This window comes from Stegastes partitus, unplaced genomic scaffold, assembly GCF_000690725.1.
Source record: "Stegastes partitus isolate 25-593 unplaced genomic scaffold, Stegastes_partitus-1.0.2 Scaffold194, whole genome shotgun sequence".
NCBI lineage: Eukaryota > Metazoa > Chordata > Actinopteri > Pomacentridae > Stegastes > Stegastes partitus.
Window position 1 is genome coordinate 452302 of NW_007577925.1, and position 8044 is coordinate 460345.

Consider the following 8044-nt stretch of genomic DNA (forward strand, 5'->3'; position numbering starts at 1 on the left):
TCATGAACACCTTCACACTGAAATGCTTTACTTAGCAGAGAACATTCTACCAGGTTCTGTGTCCTTCTGAGGAAAACTGTCTTTGGCACTGTGTACAGTCTTTAAATGGTGCTGTCACCTCCACCTACACATACAGACATAGAGGACAGTGTGAAGTCAAATGAACCACATAACTGTTTGGACTAATCGTGGTTTACTGTACTTACAGTTATACAAAGAAGTGTCTTTTATTTTATGTTCACTGCTGGTCTTTGTGTCTCTCCTCGCGCCATTACAGTACTTTTTCAGAAAAAATGTATGATGGCTACTACTGCTCTGCATAACTCAATTTGTGAGTTATCATGAACAGGTTAATATGCATGTTACAATGGAAAAGGTGACCGTATAACGTAATGTGTACTGTAATTCCCAAATAACTCAGTTTAGACTGCAACTGAGGAAAATTATTGGTGCATTCAGCCTTTTCTCCATCGGGGTGCCTAGATATAGGTGCTTAAAATCACAGGGCGTCACACAAAAACCAAAGCACAACAGAAGCTTAGGTATCCTATTATGTACTATATGTTGCTGAAGATATCCTCATTTGATAGAATGCTGTGTGGCTCGTTGGTCTAGGGATATGATTCTCGCTTTGGGTGCGAGAGGTCCCGGGTTCAAATCCCGGACGAGCCCATCATTTGATTATGGCAGTGTCTCTGGACTGTTACCAAGGTATTCTGTCATGTGAAAAAAGAAAATTGCCTTACATACATGTAACTAAGATTGCTCAATTTCCAATGTGCACAGACAGGTAATATGGGCACCCACTATTCAAAGTAGCCCAGTAAAAAAAATGCTGCAGAGTATTTTAGAGAAAAAGTCCTTAGTTATGTTTTCAGTACCAAATAGTCTGTCAGTGTAGCTCATAAATAACAGTCAGGAAACAACTTGGTTAAAGGGAGACACTCTTTCCAGCCGATTTAAATCTGAAACTCTGAACATAAGCTGCTCCCAACCAGGTGAGCTCCACAGCATATGTGAAGATGTAGCCAGGCGAAAAGACAGTTACACCTTTGTGGCTCTGAAGATTCTGGCTTTAAGCTCAGCATATCTTGCTACCCCACTAATCTCGCTTCGTAGTACAGCCCACAGAACTTCATACAGAAGGCTCCTGCTTTGCTGCACTCTGCCAACAGCAGGTTCCACCGAGACTTGAACTCGGATTGCTGGATTCAAAGTCCAGAGTGCTGACCATTACACCATGGAACCTCCTCCACTGTGCTCCACCTGCTGCCTTCTACCACTCTCAACCTGCTGCTCAGCTGGGTCCTTAATGTGTTATGAGTTTACATGTTCTCCCTGTGGCTGTGTAAGTTTTTTGGTAGGTGCTCCAGCTTCCTGGAACAGTCCACAGACATGGAAGGTTGATCAATAATGGTCCATATTGTAGATCCATATCTGACACTGACAGATTTGAGGGGTCTTTGCCTTTTTATTTTTGTCCTTTTGTAGTAAAACACATGACTATATAATACTGGTTTGGATGTAAATCTGTAATAATTATTAGGCCAGTAAGAAAAACAAAAACTACAATGTCATCATCAAATAGTGAATTTTATCTTTGTTCAGTACAAGATAAAAACACAACATACTCAGTTTAAAAGCACCATTAAATTCAGTTTCCATCCTTTCTCTTCCAATCGAACCAGAGAAACACATGATGACAAACATGGTTAACATCTGACTTTGTTAATGTCACCAACTGAAAGCAAACACAGATTAATATGTTGTCACCAATAATACATACTGATTCCCCATCAGAGGTAGAACATGTTACTTTGACAGGTACCCAAAATGTCAACAATGCAGCATTAATAATCAGGAAATGAAAACAACCATTGTCAGCAGGAACTGAACCATCACAGAGAAACTCTAACATTTAGTCAAAGCTCCAGCAGGTAAATGAAAGTTAAAAACCTGCTGAAGATGGACATTATAATCATTGTTACTGGTATTACAACTCCACACAACATTCTCAAATGTCCACTTCAGCTTGTTTGGTCCATGGTAGAAATCAGTCATAACATGAGCTTGGTGCTGTTCACAGATTTAGACAGTTATTATCTAGACATCATTGCAGGAACCTTTACTTGTTCTCATGAACACCTTCACACTGAAATGCTTTACTTAGCAGAGAACATTCTACCAGGTTCTGTGTCCTTTTGTATTACACAATACAATTTGTTAGAACACCACATATGGACAAAGAGGCTTTGTTAGAATCAGTTTGTGGTGGGTTATTTCTGTCTTTATTATAATTCTTCAAACAAGAAACTTAATACTGGAGATGCCGGGGATTGAACCCGGGGCCTCATACATGCAAAGCATGCGCTCTACCACTGAGCTACATCCCCTGCAAACAGCAAAACCACAGTAAAGAAAATCAGCCAATCGTGCATTATAATCACAAAGTGGTATGTCAGAGTTGGATGCATAATGCATGAAACAACACATACATTGTGAGGGCAGCTGGTCAGCTGGATCCTTTATGTGTGGAGTTTACACTATGGCTGCATAGACTTTTTGGTAGGTGCTCTGGCTTCCTGGAACAGCCTAGAGACAGACGGTAGGCTAACTGGTGATTCTGTTGGACTTGCACACTGCCTGATAATACCTGGTCCTTGGAACCTTGACCTCAGTGTGGTGCGTCCCCTTTACCTTGATGACTGTCTGTGTGTCTCCTGGTTTTGCACACAACATCTGCCTATCTCACAGCGATGATGGTACAATGGTGAGCATAGCTGCCTTCCAAGCAGTTGACCTGTGTTTGATTCCCGGCCATCGTATTCCCCTGACTGTGCCCTCTGGCTGCACACAGAGTTGTCCTCACTTGCACTGTGTTTGGCAGTGCTGCGAGCCTGCTGTTGCCAGTGCACAGTATGAGTTTACACAGTTACAGTGCATCATCCCACAATGAACAGTGTCAGTAATAATTTAATCACTTTTATGCACACATTCACAAGCAGCAGTATCTATAGCTACACAGTGTTTTGTTTTCTCACAAGCAGCAATTCAATTCTAAAGGTTGAGCTTTGTGTCTTGAAGATCTAAGCTGATAGACATGCCATAGTCTGAACTTGGGGCCTTATAAGCGTGAGCTGGATCTCCCAGCGAAAATCAATCTGTGGGTATAACTGGCAGGACTACTCTATTTCAAATGTGACTTTTCTGACATGGTTGGAAGGTCGTACATCTCCTCTTAACTAAGGACTTGTTTAGCAGCATGAAAGAGAAGGTGGACAATGAAAAGATTAAGAGGATCAATGTTTGGTGACTCACATGATATTCCAATTTGTTTGTAATGAGAACTTCACTAAAACATCACCATCTCTCCTTTCATTTCATCGGTTCTCGGCAGACCCCCATTGGATTTCTTGTCCATTTCTAGTTCTAGTTCTCCTGAGGCACACGTCTTCGGCCACTTGGACCTCTCGTCAACTGCTACTGGATGTTAAGGTTGGTTGGTTGCCACGGCAGGGCAAAACATGTCTACGGCCTTTGATCTCTACAGCTTCCACATTGCCCTGCTGTGTGTCTCCAGGTTAGGCGTGCTTTCGTTGTTGTCCATATCGTCTAAACATCTACTGTAAGAAGTTGGATTGGAACCCACGCCGCCATGGGAGACTGCAACCTGAACGCAACGCCTTAGACCGCTCGGACATCCTGACTTCGAAGGGACAGGTTCAACATAATGTTTGATAGAGTTAGAGATCAGAAATGACATTTTTCAATACATTTTGTTTTCAATAAGTAATCCTAACAAGATCTTATTACTCTGAAAAGGGTCCGACTGATTTTTAGGACTGAATGACTTTACTCACTTTGGGCACCTTTCAGTATCCTCACTGCCATTGTGTATATTTTACTGAAAAAGACTTAGAGTATCCCAGTACACAGTACGTCAAATGTGCATTATGAATACAAAGTGGTTTGTTCCAGTTGGGTGCATACTGCATGAAACAATACGTACATTGTGAGGGCAGTTGTTGTATGTACAGTACTAAGAAGAAGAACAACATTATTATTTCTGTTGATTGGGGAAGAGTGACAATAACCAGAACCCTGTTGCGCAGGTTCCACCGAGATTTGAACTCAGATCGCTGGATTCAGAGTCCAGAGTGCTAACCCTTACACCATGGAACCACATGTTATCACAGTGGTGTGGCTGTAAGTAACAGTCCATGGAGCCAAAAGCGCTTTTAACAGCTTTCAAGAAACACTTCCTTTCATTGTGGGTTCTTTTGAAACAACAGTGACCTCTGCTGCTTCAACAGCGACATCAGAAAGTGCTTAACTTCCCAAAATGTTTCAAGCCAGCTCTGGAAAAGCTTACAGCACCAGGTATTCCCAGGCAGTCTCCCATCCAAGTAGTAACTGGGCCCAACCGCACTTAGCTTCCAAGATTTTTTATTTATTTTTTAAAATCTTATGTTATCAAAAAATACATGTTTTCAATTTTTTTTAGCTTCCGAGATCAGACGGGATGGGGCGTTGTCACAGTGGTGTGGCCGTAATTAACAGTCCATGGAGCCAACAGCGCTTTTAATGGCTTTCAAGAAACACTTCCTTTCATTGTCGGTTCTTTTGAAACAACAGTGACATCAGAAAGTGTTTAACTTCCCAAAATGTTTCGAGCCAACTCTGGAAAAGCTTGCAGTGTTTGAAGTCAATCTGTGTTTTTTTTTTTTTTTTTTTTTCCTTTATTTAACCAGGTAGGTTAATTGAGAACAGGTTCTCATTTACAATAACGACCTGGCCAAGAGGCAGCACAGAGCAGAAAATACNCTCTTCAGTGGAGGAGGTGAGGGGGGGAATCCGGGAACTCCAGGGAGGTGTCCAGTGCAGGGAAATCCGTGCTCTAGGGGAGAGGTGCTCGATGTGTGGAAAACCTGTGAAAACATCCGGAGTGCTGAGGCTGGTGGCGGGGTCGTAGTGGCTGGGCTGGAGACAGCGACAGGCGGTGGAGGCTCTGGGGTGGTGAAGGAAACAAGAGGCTCGGATTAACAACAGAACAAACAACAACTCGAAATCTAGAGAACAACAGTTTCTTTGGCCGATCTACCACTCGTAGCAGAGTAAATCATCTGCCGCTGTAGTGCAGCGCTGATTGTAACTGGAGCCAGGTGCGGTGAATCAACGAGCGAGTCCTCCTCAGCATAGCTCCGCTCAGCCTGAAAACACATGCACAGCACAAACAACAGGAAACCTCGCAGTAAACTGCCACACACTAACAGAACCCCAACAGTGCCAAGACTGTAGCTGCCCTTGGCATCAATAACACAGAGGTAGAGTTGGACTGGTGCTCAATCTCGTCTTTGTTTCACCTACACACTGTGAAATTAAAACATACAAACAATTGAATTTATTATAACAAAGTTAAAATGGGATCAAACGAGCAGAGCATTTAAATTAAAATTTTGCATTCCACTTAAATCATTATACGAAGTATGAATGGTCAGTAAAAACATAGCAAACAATTACCTCACTTCGCCTGCCAAAGGTGCAAATCTTTGATGGGCGACAGGTATGCCTCCGTTTGTTCACTTCTTGTGATCAAGTACAGATACAATCAATGATCAAATACAAATGCAATCAATGCGCATAAAAGCAAAAAAACCTAAAATACAAACAAACAACAGAATTAAACTCATAAAAAGGTTATTTGTTGCCACATACCATCTGAAAATTTCCACACGCACACAACGAACTCCTGGCTTCAATCAATGAAAGTTGCCGTGTGACGACACAGCAGGCCTTTATGCCAGTTCCAGTGCGTGTTGCTCAACCCCGGAACTTGAATACAAAAACAACAAAGAAAAACTGGTTTAGATTGGCCCATACTTGGCACAGGGTAATGTTAATCGCTTTCAAGAAGAAGCACTAATTTTTTAACAGGCCTTTCAATATTTGAGGGTTTGGAAGGTTTCTCCATTTTTGATGCAGTCTTTCGATCACCAAACCTGCAGCTTGACCCGACGAACTAACTCATCACAACCTGCTGTCGCTTCAGCCATTCTCCCTAAACACCACTCATTTCTTGGGAGTATGTCCTCTTTGATAAAAACAATGTCATTTACTTTCAAGTTGGGCTTAGGAACAAGCCACTTCTGCCTCAAAGAAATGTTCAGGAGATACTCCTTCCTCCATCTGCTCCAGAACTGCTCTGTTAGGTACTGTACTCTGCGCCATCTTTTTGTAGCATACATGTCCTGCTTGACAAAGTTGCCAGGAGGTGGTAGGGCAATCTTGGACTTCATCAATAATAAATGATTTGGAGTTAATGGCTCGAGTGATGTTGGATCATTAATGGTATTAACATTCAAAGGGCAACTGTTAACAATGGCCATTGCTTCATAGAAAAGCATTCTGCGAGAAGCACCATCTAGTCCTCTTGGACACTGAGAAATTGTTACACTGAGAACATTACGGATGGTGTGGATCTGTCGTTCCCAAACCCCACCTGTATGACTTGCTGAAGGTGCATTGTAAACAAGCTCACACTGCCTTTCTGCCAGAAAAGTCTCAGTTGCACCAATTTCAGATTGCTTCAGTCCCTCTTTGAATTCATTGCTGGCTCCAATGAAGTTTGTACCTTGATTGCAGTGCAGTTGAGACACTTCTCCTCTAAGAGCAATGCAACACCTTAAGGCATTAATAAAAGCATCCGAAGACAAATCATTCAACATTTCGACATGTACTGCTCGAGAAGAGAGGCATGTAAAGATTAGTCCACATCATTTGATCTTTTTGCGACCATTTTTGACAACAAATGGACCAAAACAATCCAGTCCACAGAATTTCAATGGGACTGAAGCTTCACAGCGTTCATCAGGGAGTTCTGACGTGTTTTGCTGCTCTGCTGGCCTTCTCTGCCTACGACACTGCACACACTTGTGTATTAATCTTGCACACACTTGTGTATTAATCTTGCAACTGTTTTGCTTCCCCCAATTACCCAAAAACCATTTGTTCTGAGCTCCATCAATGTTTGATTTCTGCCTTGGTGGCAGATTTGCTTGTGGTAGTAAGACAGAATCAAATTAGTGATGTAGTTATCTTTTGGTAGCTCTTAAGTGAGAGTTAAACCTTTGAGTTGGCCGGACCTTTGAATGTTACTGACTGTGGCCTTTTGAAGACCTTTGAGTGCCTCAGGAAAAGCTTGCTGCTGTGTGAGCTGTACAACTATCATAGCAGCCTTCATGCGCTCTTCTGGTGTCACCAATTCAACATGTTTTAATTTTGATCCAAGTCTTTTTATTCTTGTAATCACATTGACCAACATGGTCCAAGAGGAAAACCTCTACAGTTGACGGAGAATGTCTGCTTGTGGACTAACCTTTGTTGCAGACACATTAACTGATTTAACCTCTGGGTCACCAACTAAAAGCTCAATGGAGGTTTTTTGAGTTGGAAGCACTTCTTGCTCCCAAAGAAATTTAGGCGCTGACAACCAGTTGGTTGTGGAGATGTTTCCAGCACTAAGACCTCTGGACGCATGGTCAGCAGGATTTTGCAACGTCTCAACATAATGCCAATTCTTTGGATCTGTGGGTTCTCTGATTAGCTGAACTCTATTTGCAACAGAAACATGAAATCTCCTTGCTTCATTGTTAATGTAAGCCAACACAACCTGCGAGTCAGTCCAAAAGTATTCCCTGTCAATTTTCATCTTTAACTCTGATTTTAACATTATGCTTATCTTCGCTGACGTCACTGCTGCTGAAAGCTCTAATCTTGGGATGCTTGAGATCTTAGTGGGAGCAACCCTTGCTTTGGCCATGACGAGACTGCAATGGATTTCATCTTTATCATTATTGTATCTAAGGTAAGAGCATAAACCCAAGTGGATCATACAGGGAAGCTACAACAGACAGGATACCATGTCTGATTGGGAAATGGTCTTTTACGCTGATGTCAAAACTAAATGAGTCATTAAGCATTGACCACTGAATGCCAAGTATATGACCTGGTGTTACCTCTGGGTTCAGCTTGAGTGGGTCTGTGG

At 42.2% G+C, this 8044-nt stretch overlaps 4 non-coding genes across 4 annotated transcripts; 1 reads left to right on the forward strand and 3 right to left on the reverse strand.

Moving 5' to 3' along the window:
• Positions 1-600: 600 nt before the first annotated feature.
• Positions 601-672, forward strand: trnap-ugg (transfer RNA proline (anticodon UGG)). Its single transcript has one exon. It is a non-coding gene; the product is annotated as a tRNA-Pro (tRNA).
• Positions 673-1176: 504 nt separating this feature from the next.
• On the reverse strand, positions 1177-1248 carry trnaq-uug (transfer RNA glutamine (anticodon UUG)). Its single transcript has one exon. It is a non-coding gene; the product is annotated as a tRNA-Gln (tRNA).
• Positions 1249-2321: 1073 nt separating this feature from the next.
• On the reverse strand, positions 2322-2393 carry trnaa-ugc (transfer RNA alanine (anticodon UGC)). Its single transcript has one exon. It is a non-coding gene; the product is annotated as a tRNA-Ala (tRNA).
• Positions 2394-4110: 1717 nt separating this feature from the next.
• Positions 4111-4182, reverse strand: trnaq-cug (transfer RNA glutamine (anticodon CUG)). The gene has a single exon. It is a non-coding gene; the product is annotated as a tRNA-Gln (tRNA).
• Positions 4183-8044: the final 3862 nt, after the last annotated feature.